This window comes from Sus scrofa, chromosome 6, assembly GCF_000003025.6.
Source record: "Sus scrofa isolate TJ Tabasco breed Duroc chromosome 6, Sscrofa11.1, whole genome shotgun sequence".
NCBI classification, from domain to species: Eukaryota; Metazoa; Chordata; class Mammalia; order Artiodactyla; family Suidae; genus Sus; species Sus scrofa.
This window is the reverse complement of record NC_010448.4, coordinates 105,912,164-105,932,099: the sequence shown is the minus strand read 5'-3', so window position 1 is coordinate 105,932,099 and position 19,936 is coordinate 105,912,164. Positions and strand designations below refer to the sequence as shown.

General features: G+C 44.4%; 1 protein-coding gene across 2 annotated transcripts in view; it reads right to left on the bottom strand.

The window, feature by feature from the left end:
* The window catches only part of COLEC12 (collectin subfamily member 12), a 192,041-nt gene that overhangs the window by 68,098 nt on the left and 104,007 nt on the right, over positions 1 to 19,936 (bottom strand). The window lies entirely within an intron of this gene.

Genomic DNA, 19,936 nt, shown 5'->3' with positions numbered 1-19,936 from the left:
TTTTTTTTTCATTGGCTTCTTTCACTTAGTAATGTGCATTTAAGCTTTTTCTATGTCTCTTCATGACTTAATGCTCATTTCTTTTTAGTGCTGATTAATATTTAATCACCTGCAGGTACCACAGTTTGTTTATCCATTCACTTAATGAAGGACATCTTGGTTGCTTCCAAGTTTTTGGCAATTATGAATAAGGCTGATACAAACATCCACGTTCAGGTTTTTGTGTGGACGGTTTTCAGCTCCTTTGGGTAAATATCAAAGAGAGTGATGGCTGGATTGTACGGTTGGAGTATGTTCAGCATTGGTAAGAAAAACCTTTACTTTTCAGATACAAAGCTGAAGCTCAGAGAAGTTATGTGATTTGCCTAAAGTCATACCATGAATTCACAGTAGCCAGATCTAGGACAAGCATTTCTTGATATACATGTTTTCATAGAAGAAGAATGGATATGGAAACCAGAAGACCTGCCATGAGAAGCTCTGTGCCTCATTTTGCTCACCTGTGGACACTACGATGCTTTGACTTCCCTGGAAGTGTAATTAGGAACTTTCAGTAAAATAACATACCCTAAAGTACCCGAGGTGCTCAAAAAATTTAACTTCCAAAATCTTTTTCTGTTCCTACAGGTATTTTGAGGGGCATAGAGCCTGTGGAAGAGGATGGGTGTCAACCTGATTCAAGCTGGGGGTTCTTCACGGAGTAAGGAGTTTTCTTGGACAAAGAATGCCGAACTCCCTTCATCTGCTACAGGGTGGTGCCATGTTGCTGCTGCTGCTGTTGAAGACTGGCGTCCATGCTTTATATAGATCCCTGGATGCTCCAGTCCTATTTCCTAACAGTGACATGCTCACTTTTGGCAGATTAATTAGAGTTGTCAGCACAGCTCCCTTTAATTGCCAATAAATTTGGGTTCCTGTGAGCTGTGGCCTTAATATTTTGTTTTTTTCCAAGAGGGACAGAGTATGTCCTGTTTTAAGCTGGTATTCTCTTGCATCAGGATGCGAAACTGAAGAGCACATTGAGGAAGTTATGCAGCAGTGACTAGAAGCAAAAAGTCCACTGAGGCTATAGGACTCTTCCTGGTTTTTCTTTATCCTCTCACCCCTTCTTTCTCTCCACCTGCTAAGTCCATGCCTAATGGCAAGAGGCAGAGGAACTCTTGATTCGAGTCAAAGCTTCATGAGGAAATTTCCACCAGTAAAACATTGTGATTTTCCTTTCTCCACTGAAATGTTTGAAGGCTTTCTTGCCATAATGCAATCCCTTGGTGATGTTCTCCTGTCATATTTAAGAACTGATCAATCTCTCATGGCATCATTGATTCAGGTACAATTATATATGTATTTTCATAGCTCTTAAAAATAAATAATCTGCTCCAGGAAAATTCAGACTTTTTTTTTCTCTTCTTTTCCAGCCACACAACTGTAGCATATGGAAGTTCCTGGACCAAGGATCGAATCTGAGCCAGAGCTGCAACATATGCCACAGCTGCAGCAACGCTGGGTCAGGGATGGAATCAGCACGTCTACAGCGACAAGCCAGATTATTAACCCACTGAGCCATAGCAGGAACTCCCAGACCCTTTGTTGACAGCGTTTCCAGAGTTAAGCAAAGTTCATTTTGTACCCACAATAGAAACCATGAGTAATTCTGTTGGGTTTATCAGTGTTTTACCTTGTGTGAAAAATTAACATCATATAAAGCAGAAGCTTTCTGACTTTCTACCCCACCAAGAAATAACAGGTTCAGCTAATTATTAGCACTCTCCAACACTGGCGATCTAAGGAAATCAAGGTAAAACTTAATCCATGGGAAACACAAAAGTCTGTTTTAGCCAATAGTTTCAGTATCTTCCCTAAAACAGTTGACCAGATCTTCTGCTAGGCAGATAAATATGAGTTTTATCTTCTTCCATTCTACCTTCTAGTCAAAGGGCTAATGAACTGTAAAACAGTCTCAACTGGACAGCAGGAGGGCTAAGGAACAAAAAGAACTTGGTAATAAGCCATCAACATAATTAGTCTTAGGAAAAAAAAAATCAAGCTTAAATGGTAATTTTTAAGGCTGTTAGCCCTCAGCTTCCACAATGGAAAGACAGTAAACTACTTATTATACTATTTTATTATAGTCAAATACCACCTCATTTCAAATAGAGGCCTTGTAAAATTGAGCTAGATTGATGTCTTAATCAGAGTTATCTGTGTAATCTCTAACTCCATCCGTCTAATTGGATTCTAGCAATGGCTCTTTCGGTCCTTAGTCTCAATTAGCTTGGCGCCATCATCAGTGCGCATGCGCACGTGCCTCCCAAGCTGGTGTGCGGCCCACTGACCCGCCTTGCTACAGAGTGGGTCGTCCAAAGTTTTGGGTGTTATGTGGGTCTCCCCAAATGGCAACCACACATCCAACGAAGTTTATAAACCCCAGTTTAAATACAATGAAGTCACTTCTTTACCTGTAGCCACTCATGTTCCAGTGAGCTGGTATGCCACAGACCTGGACTAACTAGGGATTAAGTCCGGGAAATAACTGAAGGTATTCCTGGCAATGATGGGCCCCCAACTAATGAATGTGACGTTAAAACCAGCTCTTGTCACAAAATCAGATTTCCGGGTACCCTTGAAGAGGAATCAACACATCAGCAATTGCCACGTCTCACTGTGCTAATAAAATTCTTGCCTACCTTTGCTCCTTTTCTTTTCAGCCAAAGCACCGTTAGGAGAGCCCACATCTTACCTCCCTGAACCAGGGTCAGCTTTGTTTACATTTGCAACAAGGGAAGAAGTTTATCTTTGCCCTTCTTTCTGCCCAACAGCCTTTCCCCATCCCGGTGTGCGCATGCGCCTGCTGGCTAATGGCCAGTGCTCACTCTGAGCCCTCCTTCCTAGTTCTCTCTGGTCAACGTACATTTTCCTCCTCCAGCACTCCCTCTCCAGTTAGTGTGTGAGCCAGGTGTTAGAAAGAAAGCAACCTGATTGCATTATTCACAATTTAGTGTGAAAACAGACCGAACCAACTCACCACAACAGGCTTAAAGGTATCAACAATTGAAAAGATGAGGTTACACTTACAACTGAATTTATACTGATAAACCTTCACCAGTAGAACTTTGAAAAGGAAGTTATTTTAGGGAGACTTGGGGGAGAATGTTTGAAAAACAAGACATATATCCATTTCAAACACACCCACACCACCATGCTATGGAATACAATACATCTATTTTCTAAAAATCAAATAACCCTGCAGATACTAAAACGGAAGCTCTCCAAGAGACTGTAACAGCAAGCCCCCCTTGGGCTTCTTGAATCCAACCATAGGTCACAAATAAAGTTGTCCCTGGTCGCCCTCCACTAATTCAGAATAATCCTCCCCCTCCCCTTACCCTACTCCCCAAGAGAGTCAGGCTCACTCAGTGCCACCCACAGACTCAAGTCTGAAGAATGGAGCTGGCAACTTGGCTTGGTACTTCTGAAAAATTGCTAATCCCTGAGCCTGGCCAATGGATGTGGAAATCTCATTCGTGGTCAAAGTCACACTCACAGATCAGGCCACAAAATGCAAATTCATTTTCTGCTGTGGTCTTCACAAGCCTCATCTACAGCTTTCTGAATGACTGGTTTTTTAAAAAAAAATTTTTTTAAATTAAAGTATAGTTGATTTACAATGTTGTGCCAATCTCTGCTGTACAGAAAGTGGCAGTACCTATATATACATTCTTTTTCTCATATTATCTTCTGTCATGTTCTATCCCAAGAGACTGGATATAGTTCCCTGTGCTGTACAGTAGGACCTCACTGCTTATCCATTCTAAATGTAACACTTTGCATCTACTAACCCCAAACTTCCAGTCCATCCCACACCTTCCCTCCCTTCCCTCAGCAACTGCCACTGGCTTTTGTTCTAAGCGAAAGGCCAAAGATAAGCCCCTAATCAAATTTTTTTCTTTAACATTAAGAGCACAAATAAATAAAAAGCAAAACACTGAGAGAAGGCACTGCCGGACTCCAGGACCCCAGGACCCAGAAGGGCTTTGCCCAGCAGGAGGCTACACTGCTCCCCATCACATCTGCATTTTCCAAGTGGAGGCCTCAGGTGCTCCCAAAATCTGGGAAGGGAAGTGAGTCCTGCTACCCAAACACATTTGTTATGGAAGCAGAGATGGCTTCTGCCTCCCCTCCTAGGAGCTATTTTTGAAAAGGAGGCAAGATGAAAAACTTGAATTGGAATTTTTCAAAGCAGTAACTATTCTCTGGGACTCAGATGTTTTGGGAGATGTTCCATTAACTATTTCCTGGCATGAAGGATGACTCAGCAAATACTCTTTTCTCTGCTCCAAGATTGAAAAGATCACAGAGGCAGTGATTCCTTTGGCATGTGTGTTGTAATCCCCATCAGTTAAGAAGGCTCTGCTTTCCTAATGCCTTTGTCACCGTTTAGCCCCAGGTTACATAAGGCACTGGGATACCGCTTGCTGCTAGGTTGGTGAGACAGACATTGTCCCCACAGCTGTAACCTGGTGTTTGTCAGGAAGTAACTGTGCAGGAGGCTGTGGCAACTGTGGGTTGACCGGGAACTGGTCTCACCCTTTTCTTTCATCCTTTTTTCTTTTTCTTTTTTTAAACCTGAATTTCCAATTTTATTGTAAAGCCATTTCTAAACAATGGGTTTCCCAAACTAGTCTCAGGTTTGGCTGTCAAATGGTTTTGTTCCCACTGAATTAACAAACTTTAATTCTAACAACTGGGGACATGGGAGAGATGCAGGCTCTGGTATGCAGCTACTTTCATTTTATAGAACCAGCCTCTGTAAACTCCCAGTGTTTTGAATTTAAAATAGGGAGATGATGGATTCTCTCATTTTGGGGGTGATGGGGTGCGCAGGTGCCAACTGCAAAGAGGTGAGTGGTAATGTGTGTGCCCTGACAGAGAAAAGAACAGGAAAGAACACTGTGGAACATTTTACCCCAATCAATTTGGGGATGGGTTGCTTTGGGGAAACTTTGGCAAGTAATTACATCAAAAATGTTTCAGTTTGTCAGTGAACATATAACATGTATTGAGTTACCAGGAACTGCCTACCATTCTGAGATCTGGAATCTCCTCCCTGGCTATATAGTATGAATTATCTGGTGCTATATTGAGATCATCCTTTTGAGCACTTACGGCTTTCTATTATAAGTAATTTTGTTGATCAGGAGGAGAGTCCTTCTTTGGGGACACTAGTTAACAATTTAGTACATTGTATCAGCAGTAGTATCAATGTCAGAATTTTACCCTCTCTTGGTATTTTCAGGGAGAATCAAAGGAACACAGTCCATGTCCACAAATTCTCCAGTGTATACCAAAGTAACTAGATATGAGTTAACTCTTCAGATGTTCAATGAAAAGTAGGCAGGAGGTGGCAATACTTGAGTACTCAGAAAAGCAATTAATAGGACGTACAGAGTTCAAGTTTATCCTTCTATTTACAATGAGTTAAGTTAGCTTTGAGAAGATTTGGTCATTTAATACCCAACAGGTAAGCTATTTAAAGTTTCTATGATGTTTGTGAAACTGCTCTGGCATTATACTGAGAATATACCTGTCCACACACTCAAAGATGGCAACATGTTATATCTGGCAAACAGAAGGGTGAAGAAACAAATCCTTGAATTGTCTCTGGCAGTCATACCTAGGGCTATGCATGGGGTCCAGGAACTAGAGTGTGCTCATCTTCCCATAAACAGATGCATCACTTTAGCATCCTCTTTAAGGAGTTAATATTTTTTCCTGAGTTAACAGCAGGAAGCCTTCCATACCTACAGTGTTTTGTAATTTTCTCCTAACAGGTGCTTCTGTAGCCTGGTGGCTGCCAAGCATGGCTATCATAACCTACGTACAATTCACTATTCCTTTGGGTCAATCAGTTAGGCCTGGGAAGGTAGTAAAATAACTGTAATGAAATCAAAAGACCTGGGTTAAGATCTTGGTTCTCCCACCCCACATCCATGCCAACTTGATCAAGCCTCAGTTTTCCCATCTGTCTAATGGGAGAATTGCACCAAGTCCTGCTCAAGGTTTTTATGCAATTCAGAGTAGACCCTGAATGGGAAGGATGGGAATGCATTGTACAAGTTGAACAATGTTGTATAAATATGTGGGATTTATTTACATTTGGCAAAACTTACTCTCTTTTAGCTTAGATGCTATCTGGTGAATGCCATAAGCCTTCTGAGACCAAAGCAAAACAACACTCACATACACCAGCCTCTTGGACTTAGATTTGTGCTTCACACAATTACTTCAGCAGCTAAGGAAAAAAACCAAATCTCAAAAGATGCTCAACTCACCGCTTTAATTCTGTAATATGAGGACTTTTTACAGCACCACCTTCAATCTAGAATTCACAGCAAGACACGTGCCGGCAGGTCAGGGATCCCTACTAGCAACCCAGCCCTAATTCCAGGTCAGTTGGAGCTGAGCCACTATTAGTCCAGGACGACCGATTACTTTCCTTCCATGATTAAACATCTTTGGAAAATATTGTTTTTCTTTGTTATATAACCCAGTTCAAACTCTTTTGTTCTTGAGGTCTCTGCCAATGAATGGAAGCTCAAGTTCTTAAAAGGCTATCCAATGGCTTTTAAGAGGCCCATTGTAAGAAATAATATTCATGGATGATTGCCTAAAAGATATGAAGAACTTCTATTTCTCTTGATACCCTAAGTTGTATCCATGCACCAAGCCAAACCATCAAAAAGCTGTAGGCTTAGGCTGAATTGTTCTGGCCCCGTAGTGAGCTGCTTTTACTGAACTACGCTTTGGCTGTATGCCATTGGCTTGCACTGAGGGACATTACAAGAAACAGTCCTATAAAAATAGCTAGTATAGGGAAGATATTTCCTCTGTATCTGCACACCGAGCCTTTGAGGAGAATCAGTGGAGAAATTTCCCTTTGCCCTTAGTTGCAGCAAAAGCCTGCTTCTTTTAAGCAACTGGCTTATTTCTTATGGGCACAACAAAGTTCACATTCCCCTTTTTGCTTTGGCATCTAGGAAACTCAGAGTCAAATTTTTGTCCCACCCTTAACAAGTAACTGTACATAGACAGTATATGAACTAAATGTTCATGGTCTTATTTTTCACCCCTTAAATTTCCCACACTTTAATTTCTTTTAATGCCCTGAGTGTTCTCCTAAACTCCTCTGAATCTTTTTTTTTTAATCTTTTTTTTATTATAGGTGATTTACAATACCCCTTTGAATATTTATGGGAACAAATGTGTATTTAACTCCTTGGCCACGCATAAGGTTCTTCCAGATCCCAATCTGCCTTTCCAGCCTTGTCTTCTGCCACTTTCTACCATGAATCTGTGCTCCGATCTACTGGAGCCACATCATGCTTTCACTATGCTGCGCTCTTTTGTGTTGTTCTAGACCTACCTATGCAGGTTCCTCCGCCTGGAACAGCCTTTGTCTGCCTCTCAGCCAAGTGAAATCCTGGTAGAGCAGAGAGTTCCCGTCTGTTCCTATACAGATTTCATCCACACCACCCGCAAAGCACGTACATTATACAGAAGACTATGTGCACATCTCTGTTCTCTGCTAGATCACAAACTCCTTGAAGGCAATGCCACGTTCACTTGTCTCTGTATCTCTAGTGTCTACCCGCAGTTCCAGATATGCAACAGGTGCTCCACAAATGTTTGTGAAATGAATGAGTGAAGGAGCGCTCCCATTCCAGCACAGCGCTCAGGACCCTTGTGATGTTTGTTTCCAAGGTTGATAACAAAATGCATTTCAACATTCACCTGGGCTCCACGGCAGGAGCTGCTGGAGGTCTGGGTGCAGGCAGTGAGGTCTCCCAGCTTGAGGAATGCCAGGCCCCATCAGTCCTTTCCCAGAGCAGCCCCCAATCCTCAAAATTCCAAAGAAACAGACTATCTGGCTGCTTCCCCTCCCAACATCTGCCTGTGGCATTTGCAAACCTGGTCAGTTCCAGCTGTCTGCCCTGGATGAGGCTAGCATGGCAATCACAAGCAGCCAGAAACAGGAAAAATGCAGCTGATTCTGTTTTGTGATTCCACAGGACAGAGGAAAGGGGCCCAGGGAGGGTTGTGGGCAGCAGCCTGGTGTCCTGGGGCACAGAGGGGGCCAGTATCTATGCCCCTGAGTGCTGAGGAAAGTTGACACCAGAAATCAATTATTCCATCAATTTTCCAAACACTGGGGTGGAAAATGATGCTTCCACAGCCCAACTTATTCTTCCAGTGCCAGAACAGCGTGTTTCTCATTTGCTCAAGAATCCAGAATATCCTTCGGATGATGAACTAGACCATAAAAACAGCATCACTGTGTTCTCTGCAGAAAGTCGAATCACAACATGTTAAAAGAGCCTTGCACAGCAAGGTTCGGTACGATAGGCAGTTACTCTCTACCTTGAAGGTTTCCCATTTTTGCCCCTTTGGTATTTGCTTTCCTTTGAAACCTGACAGCAGAACTGACAGAATTATTACTGTTTCAACAGAGAGACCCACATCTCCATTTTACCAGTGACCAAGCTGAGGCTCTGTGAGATGCAATGACTCGATGAATGCTACATGAGTTGGTGGCAGAACCAATACTGGACCCTCAACCCACTAGTCTTCCCAGGACACCAGACCAGCTGCCTATCTGTAATAATCCAACAAAAACCAAGTACAAATAACCAGGAGCTCCTGGGAGAACAAGCCACTTGTTTCCACCTTGATGCCAATTCAGTCCCCCAAACCCTTGTATTGAAGGGCTAACAGACTCAGTGGATGGACTGAGCATGTGAGTTGTGGGTACAGGGACTAAGATTACAAAGGGATGGGATTCTTCAAGCCTGGCATCGGGGGCCCATTCTGTGACTGACTTTTCCAACACTCTAGCAGTGCCTAGCATCTGCTGACCCAACTGCAGGAAGGAGGGGACAAGATGCATGCAAGCCAAGCCGGGAGGAATGTGGCAGAAACCTGTGACTCAGCCCCCTGCCTTGCTGAGGAACGTGTTTTTGTTTTGTTTTGTTTTGCTTTTTAGAGCTGCACTAGTGGCATGTGGAGGTTCTCAGGCTAGGGGTGGAATTGGCACTACAGCTGCCAACCTACACCATAGCCACGGCAACACAGGATCCAAGCCACATCTGCAAACTACCCCATAGCTCATGGCGATGCTGGATCCTTAACCCGCTGATTGAGGCCAGGGATCGAACCCCCAACCTCATGGTTCCTAGTTGGATTCATTTCCTCTGTGCCACAACGGGGAACTCTGATGAACATGTTCTATGTGTCACTTGGCAATGGGACGTGGCATGCATCAGCAGAAAGATACTTAGGATTTCTGCAGCTGGGTTGGGGGAAGCACAGGGCCCTACACAGAGTTCACAATTCAGCTGGGGGCCTCACAAGGCAGGCAAGGGTGTCGGTGCCGAAGGGTCTTAGTTCTGCCACACAGGGCTTCCCACTCCAATTTCAGGGGCCATCTTTGGGCTTGAACGGTGCAAAAGAAAAGCTTCTGAGAGGTGTACCAACTTGACCACAGAACAAGCACTAGACATTTTTGAGTTTTTGATTTCCCTTTTTAAAGAATAAAAACATGGATAATAATCCTTCCCAGAAAAATGCAAGGTTAAAAGTTTAATCTGAGTTCACAGCACACACATTCCAACGGGGCACTGTACTTGGGGGAAATTACTCACCTAGAGTTTATATAAGTTCCGAGGTGATTAGAGTCAGCCGACAAATTGGAGCCAGAACACGTTTACATTGAAGGCTTAAAATGTAGATTCCTCTTAAGGCAAGAAAGAAGAGGCGGGGGAGAATCACCCACCATCCAATGTTTCTTGTTAAGGGACCAGACCCCATTCAGTGTCAGTCCATCATCTCAAAGAGTGTGGATGATGCCAATACACGATCCTCCTCGGCCTGTCCCTCTTGAAAAGCACACGTCACATCTGCTTGCGATCAGCATTTATCTCGCAGCGTGCGTCTGACTCATTTGGAAAACTCAAAGCACATGTTTATTCCTGCCGAGGCACCAGCCATTACCGTGCAATTTATGGGCCCACTGCAACCCTGAGCACGTGGCCAAGATGCTGGCCTGGGTTGCCGTGTTTGATGACTTCTGCTGCCAGATTTGTAAATGGAGGTGACACCCTCTTCAGCCTTGCCTGAGCCCCTCTTTCACTTCCCAGCCAGAGTCACAACCAATGCTTCTCCTTTTTTGGTGAGGACTCCAAAGGGAATGTGTTTGGGAAAGAGCATCAGCAGGTGATGAACAGAGACACGTGGCTTGTCAGCTTCTGGAAACAAACGGCATTTGTGCACCCCCTCCAAAAGTCTTGATTACAAAACAAAATTGATATGCCCTTTCTTTTTTTAAACCCATGCAGTCTCTGGGATGGAGCTTGGTGATCGCAGCACACTTTTCACCTGCATTTCTCTCCGCCACTTAATCTGATTGCAAACAGCTTCTTTAACAACACTGACAGTGAGTGCAACGTGAACCTACTTTACCAGGGCCTAGAAAAAGCCACACTTTGGGTTGAAAAGTGAAAATTCATCAGACTTAGCATTTTGTCTTCTGAGTCTTTTTTTTTTTTTTTTCTTTCTGATTTTGGCTCTACTCTGCCAAAGGTCATGGCCATGGCAGGTTCACATAGGTGCCTTTGTGTGAGTTATAAAAAGGTGGCCAGTCCAGGCAGCTCAGCCCTTCCAGAAGCCTTTCTGCAAAGGAAAACCTGCACAACTGAATGGCAGGGGCTCATGGGCCTTTTCTTTCCAGGAACTTTAAACAGTGATGACACTCTAAAGTTGGTTCACCTTAACTGGAAAAGGCCATACAAGGCTGATTAAATGCAAGAGCCAAAGCTGCAAATCAAAATCTATTATGCCTGTGTTCTCTGAATGCTGAGCCTCCGCATAGAGGCTGGCATGAATTATCAGGACCCAACAGGCTCCATATGGCCAGGTGACCTTGTAATATTCATTTTTTCTCTATAGCCACATGCTACATGGAACTGGTTCCTTTGGTGAGGTAGTGCCACTTTCCTTGGGTCATTCTTTAGTTCTGCCAGTCTCTGGGAGATTTCGCATCTTCCTGGTTTGTGCAAAATGTCCTCTCCCTGAATTTCACGTCTCATCAGTGGTCTTATTATCCCTCAGAACTTGCCTGCAGGCAGGCCTGTCCTCTGAAGCCACCTCTACCTTTGAACATGCCACCAACCTTGATCATCAACCTTAGGAGACGTCATTCCCCAGAGCAGTGGATTTCAAGCATTTCAAACATATATCCCCAAATTCCTTATTTACTTTATTCTTTATTTTTTAAACATATATGTTATCTACACAAACTATTATCATTACCTAACAATTCAAGGGACAAAATATACTCTGCGATGTAACAACAATTACACAGATAAATTTTCATCCATATTCCCAGTGTCTTTTTTTTTTTTTTTTTTTTTTGCTTTTTAAAGGCTGCACCTGAGGCATATGGAGGTTCCCAGGAAAGGGGTCCAATCAGAGCTGTAGCCACCGGCCTGCACCACAGCCCAGCAATGCAGGATTCCAAGCCACATCTGCGGTCTACACCACAGCTCACGGAACACCAGATCCTTAACCCACTGAGCAAAGTCAGGGATAGAACCCTCATCCTCATGGATCCTAGTCAGGTTAGTTAGCTGCTGAGCCACAAAGGGAACTCCTCAAGTGACATTTTAATAATTTTGAAGGTTTTTGGCCAACTGCTTGGCAAATCAAATCAGACTGCCACCGTTTCTACCTTGTAACCCCGTGACCTTGTAGTGTGGCTGGCAAACATTCCACGGTGGGAGTAGCAGGATGGTACTTCTGCCATTCCGGTTTAGTTTTCTTGGGGATTGTATTGTTAGAGTGTTACCTTTAATCTACGGTTTCTTTACAGGAGTCTTTTCAAGCCATGTGTCCATTTTGTGAAGGTTAAAACTAGATAATACAATCGGTAAAGCCATTTAACAAGGCAAAGAACACTCTGCCTTTGAACTGGAAAATTTGGAGACAAAAGACTCAAGATTGGCCCATTCATTCATTCAGGGTTAATACCATGTCAAGATAAAATGCAGAGAGTTTGGGGGCTGCCAGAAAAATGCTACTTTCACCGCTGATTCCACATCTACGCCATTTCTGGTTTAGAATACTTTCCAACAAAAGAAGGAAAACTAGAGACACTAAGTGTGTCCAAATGTTTCAGATGCCTCCAAAGGGAAGCAGGTAAGATGTACAACCTAACTTTTTAGGTTGTATCCCCAAATGGGATCTGTCTGTCTTGACACATCTTTCCTCTACAAAACGTTAGTGGAGAGGGCCATGCTGTTCCTCCTCCCACTGGCCCACACTAACTTTCATCCAGCAACAGTAATACCTACAGCCTTAACACCTCCAAGGAAATTGATTCTGTCAGCCCATTCTGGGTGTGAAAAAATTAGAACTGCTGTGGACACATTCAATCTCAAGGATCACAATTTCTAGTTTTAAAGGAATATTGCTACTTTATCCAAAACAAGCAACCTCCATCAAGAGGAAAGGAATGAACAGCAAATTCCCTTTCCACCCACTTCTAGGGTGAAAACCCAAGATGAGTGGATTTCTCTGATTGCCAGTGAAGACTCTTCTCTAATGCCTAAAAACAACCAACTCAGAGTTCCGATTTCAGGGTAATGGAAACAAATCCAACCAGGATCCATGAGGACATGGGTTGGATCCCTGGCCTCGCTCAGTGGGTTAAGGACCTGGCGTTGCTGTGAGCTGTGGTGTAGGTTGCAGACGAGGCTCAGATCCTGCATTGCTGTGGCTGTGGTGTAGGCTGGCAGCTGTAGCTCCGATTCGACTCCTAGCCTGGAAACCTCCATATTCCGAGGGTGCAGCCCTAAAAAGCAAAAAACAAACAAACCCAAAACAACCAACTTGTCCCACCCAGGCTCCTTCAGAGGGTGGGAGCAGCTCTGCAGGTTCAGTAGACCCTCATCCAGGGGCTGGGGGAGGACAGGTAGCTGCCTGCAGCAAGGTCAGCCACCAGAAAGCCTCGGGATGGAAAGGAAGGTCCTAAATGGGGAAGAGTTAGAGGAGCCAGTTAACAAAGCTAACTCCAAGCTAGCCTATACCCCAAATCATCTGACTCAGTGGCATCTATAATGAAATTCACAGAAATCAATCATTACATAAAGAATGAGAAGAAAACTGACATTGAAGCCAACCAAAAATAGGAACAGAGCCTGGGGGAACCTCCACGTTTGGGGGTCGGGTGGGATATATGAGCTTTGCCCTCGTCCGCATGCCGCCTCGTGCTGCGTGGAGGTGTTTACATACCTGTGGACTAAAATAACACCAGAAGGAAAGAATCAAAAACTGACCTGTAGGCAATATCCAGACCTGAATCCTAACCTAAACATATCCAGATTCCTCTGATCTTATTACCAATTTAAGACAACAGAGCAGATCCCAATAATGCCAAGCATTTAGGGGCCACCCATGGAAACTAGGCTACTTTATCGGCGGCTCAAGGCACTGTTTATAAAGAGCAAAACCAACCACACCAAACACCCTAAAACACCACCAAAAAACCCCAAACCTGAAATGTCCTCCTGGAAAAGGCACAACAGAGTCTGAGGTAGAGGACCTCGCTGGTCTCAAGTCAAGCGAAAGATGCTACCGAGAGAAGGAACCTCAGATGGCTGGTGGGGGTGGGGGAGAACCACCTGCCACTTGAGACCTGGTGTGCACGGTGGGGAAGTGGGGCCAGGGGTGCAGCTCACTCAAAAGGACCCTCTCCTCCGTCCCCACCCCCAGAGGGGGGCAGCTCTGCAGCCTGGCCCTTGGCTCCTACAAGCTGGAGTCCTTTCTTGTCAAAACCCAAGGGCAAGCTGCGCTCCGCCATCCCACGTCATATCACTCACTAATTTATTCATCCATTTAGCAAATATTTATTGAACTCCTTCGAAGGGTCAGGCCCTGGGGACACACACGTGAATGGAACGCACACGACCTCTACCGTCATGTGAAGCTTTCTCTAAGTCTCTCTGGCAGGTTGTTGGCTTGAGGTTTAACCCCAGTTAAAAGTCGGGCACTGTGGGGTGGAACTGTGCTTTGTGTTGGTACCAGTTGTTAAGTGGAGTTTTTAAAATCCAGGCTGGTGCTCAGTGCTCAGAGGAACAGGTCCCTGCTCTGTCCTGGGGCACATGTACCTGGATGAACATGGTGGACCATTTAGGAAATTAATTTTCATCTGTTTCACAGCTGGCTTAGGACTAAGCCAGCCTGTGACAGACCCCCGGTCTTGGCTCAATCCTCAGACAGCCCCTGTTAGAGGGCATCTGAGGTGGGTGACTGGAGAGGCTCTATTTGTTCAGAGGCTATAGAAAAACCCCATGACAGTGTCAGTAAGGACTTTCCATCTTTTCTTAGTAGGAGCAACTAACCCTCTTCATCTCCATTTGCGTTCCCAGTGCAGCTCTGCTGGTTGCACTGGGGAGGAATGAAACTAGGGAAAAAAAAAAAAAAAAACTATGGCAAGTGGGTACCTAGAAGATGGAACAGGCCCAGATAAATTCTAATGTGGATAACCCCTGCGTACTGGCGTACCTTCACAGCAGAGCAACTTTTAGTCTACATCATGCCAACTGTGTGTTCAATGGTTTACAGGCTAAATAGATCCTTTGAGTCTGTCATAGTTCATGCACTTGGAATGACCAATAATGTGTACTAAAACATGCAATAAAACTGAAGGGAAATGAGCTATTACTCGCTGGCAGGGAAGGGCCATTGTATTTCATGTATGACTTGACCATGTTTCAGGAAAGTAATTTTGGCTTTAAATGGCACATTTCCTTTCTTCTTTATGAGGCTTCCTGAAGGGTTATTTCACCCCAGGTACTTTCTTACGCTGAGTACTATTTCAGCTGTGTTGTGCAAACCCAGAGGGCTCGCAGGGATCTCAGGAATACTCGGTATGTCACTAATGGTCAGCAACCAGCAGGCTGTGGTTCTGGAATCCTGAGATGCACACTCGAGTCTGTGATGGATGTTTATAGCTGTTGGAGTGTGTCTTCAATCATTGCAGAAACGTCTACGTCTGTGGTTGGTTGTGCAACATGAGATGTGACCCACTATGCTTCTTAAGACAGGCATGTGTGCCAGTATTTATTATTGTTCTGGTAACATTTACTATTTTGGAGGGCTTGTTGTTCTGGTCTAAGAAATAACAATTTGAGTCTGTATTTTTTAAAAAATAAGGCAACGAGGAGTTCACATCGTGGCTTAGCAGTAACGAGCCTGACTAGGAACCATGAGGATGTGGGTTGGATACCTGGCCTCGCTCAGCGGATTAAGGATCCAGTGTTGCCATGAGCTGCAGTGTAGGTCACAGACATGGCTCGGATCTGGCATTTCTGTGGCTGTGGTGTAGGCCAGTGACTACAGCTCCGATTTGACCCCTAGATTGGGAACTTCCAAATGCCACAGGTGTGGCTCTAAAAGGACCTAAATAAATAAAAATAAATAAATAAATAAATAAATAAATAATAAGAAGGCTAAACCTCCTTTCCCTGAGTTTGGAAGCAAGGGAACATCTGGAAACATATGGTTACAGCTTCTTGAAAAATAAACTTTTCTTCCTTATTTTATTAAGATGAATTCTTTATCTGCAGTGAAACCAAGACTAGAAGTTCATGGAATTTTATTTCCTTGGGACTTATCTACACATGGGCATGAACCTCATTAGAGGGCTATTGGGAGATAAACTGTCCCACACGAATGTCTCTGATCGTGGCCCCGGTGTCCTCACCCAGGAAGTGCATGTGCCTTTTGAGACTGTCTGCATTCAGGCTGCCTTCAACCACCTTAGTATTCAGGTGGTTTATATTAGTTATTTATGAGTTCAATCAAATATTTTCATTGCATTATAGCACTTCTGATCTGTCACTGCTCATGCTGGCTAGTCTTTTAAATAATTCCTCTGTAAAGTCCCCAGCAGCTCCGTCAGTCAAAGCAATGCCCTCACCTCTGGCTTCCTGACAGGGAATCAGCCCTTATTCCTGGGAAAACAGACCAGATTTGCAAGAAGGAAAACAGTTTTCAACTCTGCAGTTCCTCGTGAAAGCACAATTATTACTAACAGAGGAGATACTTTCTCACTGCCACCAAGGACTTGTCCTCAGCATCCTGTGATGTCCGGAACTACAAATGTCCAGGTGTTGTGGGCAGGACCAGTGGCAGGGCTGGGCTTAGGTTCACAATGCATCCTTGTGGCAGCCAACACTCTTATTTATGAAGCTGGGCTCTTTTCTCCCTTAGAGATCATCTAAGAAGTACCTCAAGAGAATGTGAGTGAAAACCTGCTTCAGTATAGTTCTTAGAGGCCTCGCAATGGCCACATCATGTCACATGAGCTTCAGAGAAGGCTTCAAGCCCTCTTTCTTCAGGGACCAGGGACAGGAAGGCTGAAAACCAGCTGTCTACCTGATGACCCAGAGGACCCAAGAGGACCTAAAAGGGACATGTGTCTTCTGGAAGAAGCTCTGATAAAGGCCTCCATCCTAGGACAGCAGAAAGAGCTCTAGGCTGGAAGGCACAGTGAATGCTCCGAGTCCATCCACGGCATCCCCATGGTTTATGGTTTCCTCTTCTGTAAGACGAGGGTTTGGGTATGTTCAGCAACCTTCAGAAACTTTCCAGTTCTCATTTGGGTGATTCTGTAATTCTGTGTTGCAGAGCATTAGACCCTAGCTGACCACGGGAGAGCAAAGCTATAAGTACGAAAGAGGGTACTTATGATAGATAACCATGGCCAGACAACACAAAGGCTGACCATAAATGAGGTGAGAAGGTGACATGCAGCGTCTGCTACTGCAGGCCTCTGAAAGACCCAGGAGAAGTCCTGCCTTGTGAAATGTCCACCCTTCATACGATGAGGGTCTTAGCGGCAGTTGAATTGGGGCTATATCTCCAAGGCTGGTAGAATGATCCCGCCCTCCACCCTGGGCAGCAGTGCAGGTTTGTTCCTTGCTTTTAGGTGTACGTTTGGGAGCCTCTTGGAGGGTGGGGCACATGCACGAAAGCTAGAAGCACACAACTTGGGCACAAAGTGTCTGAGTAGCCATGGCCTGAGTGAGCACTCTGGAGGAGCGTCCAAGCGTTTCACAGGGATTGTCTTATGTGGCCCTGTTCCCAACAGTGAGTCATCGAGACTCACTTTTCCTTCAAGGGCTAAGTGACTCTGTCCTTCAAAAGGGGTTTTTCAACTTTGCATCTATAGCCTTAGCACTCAGAAGAATGTTACTCCTACTGAGAGGACTTTTAAATACTTGGTTCCTAAGGACTAGACTTTAAGAAATAAACACAAAGAGCTAGGTCTTACCAGCTTAGGGAAAAGAAGGACCAAGCAGACCAATGTCACAAGATCTTGAGAGAAAGGACTCAACCTGGACCAGAGCCCCTGGCTAAGGGTGACCAAGTCCTTAATGAGATGGAACTGGTGACCAGTAGCAAAACCCACTTTATTTTCTGTATGGTTTGTTGTATATACACAGAAATGGTAAATTGTGAAAGGTCTTTGCTTATCACAGAGTGTGATTTCAACCACTCCCAAGAAATCTCTATACAGACCCTGGGTTAAAAAACAAACAGGAGTACCCTGGTGGTGCAGTGGTAAAGGATCCGGCAGTATCACTGCAGCAGCTTGGGTCACTGCTGTGATGTGGGTTCCATCCCTGGCCTAGGAACTTCCTCATTCTATGGGCATAGCCAAAAAAAAAAAAAAGGAAAAAACAAACAGCCTTTCAGGGGTTGTTATAAATAGATTTGGACACAGGGAACTATAAAAGATAAGATTCTGATGCCCAGAGTGGGAAAATCCAGGCTAGCAGCACCCATTGGCCACAGCCTTCTACACACAGAGCATAGACAGCACTGGGAGTGCTACTGCTATACACACTTGCACAGAGGCACTAAAGAACAGAATATTAAGCAAAGAGTGTTTCATTGGTGGTACCTGTTTTATCTTCAGGGACGCTTTATTATCCAACCTTCTAAAAGATAGCTTTGACTGAAAATACATCAATCTAACTTCTTTTAGAAATCTTTATCCAAAGGATAAATGGAGTGGATGAACAGTTACACTTCCATTAGCTAACCCAAGTAGAAAGCTGAGGGAATTACCCACTTTGGGCAAAAGAGCATAGTTATCCTTTCAAATCTAAAATGTCCACAACTGTCTCCACAGCCAATTTCACCAGCTTATTGGGTAGCCTTCTGATTCACCTTAAGCCAGGTAAGCCTGGCATAGGGTTGGCTCACCTGTTCTCATATACCTAAGGAATTGAAAAAAAAAAAAAAAGGGGGTGTGTGGAAAGGAAGATGTTTTCTTTTGCTGCTCTGGAATTGGAAGAACCTCACAACACATTCCAGGTCATTTTCCTTTTTTCCCAAATGTATTTCTAGTTGGTTTATTTTTCAATTTATTTTAGGTAAAATGAGAATAGCAAAACCATGGGAAGATTCAGCATGAAATGGAAATTTGGATGCCTTCATCTTCACACACGGCAGTGCCGATATGCTAGTATAACACAGTAACGAAAGCATTGTGAGATGAACTTCGGTGACTTGTTTTGATCCCTTGAATCTGTTTATTCCCTTGAACTGGAATAATTCCTGTGGCTTTGTTTGTTTATTAGCAATTGTTTTTCAAAGTTTGGAGAAATGCAGCAAAAAAAGGGGGGGGGGAAAGCAAGTGGTAAAACAAGAATATTACCCTTTGCATTCTATTTATAAGACACTAAAATGAATTACAATTTACTCTAAACAATACAGACTCTCAAAGTGCCATTTCATGTGTTTAAAGATATTATCAGTGTGATAGAAACTTATGGGGAACCAGATTATGATGTTGTAAACCAAGGCATTTTTGACCAAGTCATGAACTTGTGTTCGTGAATAAAACAAAATATTCAAAAGACAGGAGGGAGCCACACAGTGACTTAAAGTGGGACTAAGGATGGGGCTGTATAAACTGACACAGGCCATTCAACCAGGCTGATCCATTCATGCCACGTAGCTGGTGGACTGGCATGGGACACGGGCCTGGACCTCTGTGCTCTCTAGGACTGGATGGCAACCCTCTTTGGTTTGTTTTTTGCTTGTCTCCTTGGGTAATCACCTCCCCTCCTCAGCACTCAGCTTTAGACCCCAAGTCCAGTTTTAGCCACGTGCCCAGCACCCTGAGCAGACAGACCCCAGATCCCCAGGAGGATAATGTGAGTTAACAGTGGGTACCTAATATTCAGGTGGCTTTACCCCAGGCTGCTGCTCCTGTGATGGGACCATCTCACTCAGGCTGTAGCTGGGTAGCAAGGCGGTGTGTTCCCTGATCTCACAGCTGCTTCTGCTGGACGAGCACAGGGACAGAGGCCAAGAGTCAGGCCTCAGCTGGCTTCTCACAGCTGAGCTGCATCTGCCCTGTGTTGATCACCTGAGGGGGTATCCATCCAAACTCCTTCTCAAAGGAGCTTTCCTTATGATGTCTCCAGGGACCTAAAGTATGAAAAAGCTCAGAAATGGAAAGATGTCTAGAAGTCTTAGGAAGAAAGTGTGTTAGGATTCTGCAGAGAAACAGGACCAAGAGGATGTACAGGAATTGGTTCACGCAACTGTGGAGGCTGAAAGCCCCAAAATCTTTAGTTGGCAAGCTGAAGACCCAGGAGAGGTGATGGCTTTGTTTAGTCTGAGTCTTAAGGCCAGAGAACCAGGAGAGCCAAGGATGTAGGTTTTCAGTCTGAAAGCCAGCAGGCTCGAGACCCAAGAGGAGCCAGTATTTCAGTTCAAATCCAAAGGCAGGAAGAGACCAAGGTCTTGGCTTGAGGCAGTCAGACAGAAGGACCCTCTCACTGGCAGGAGGGTCATCCTTTCTGTT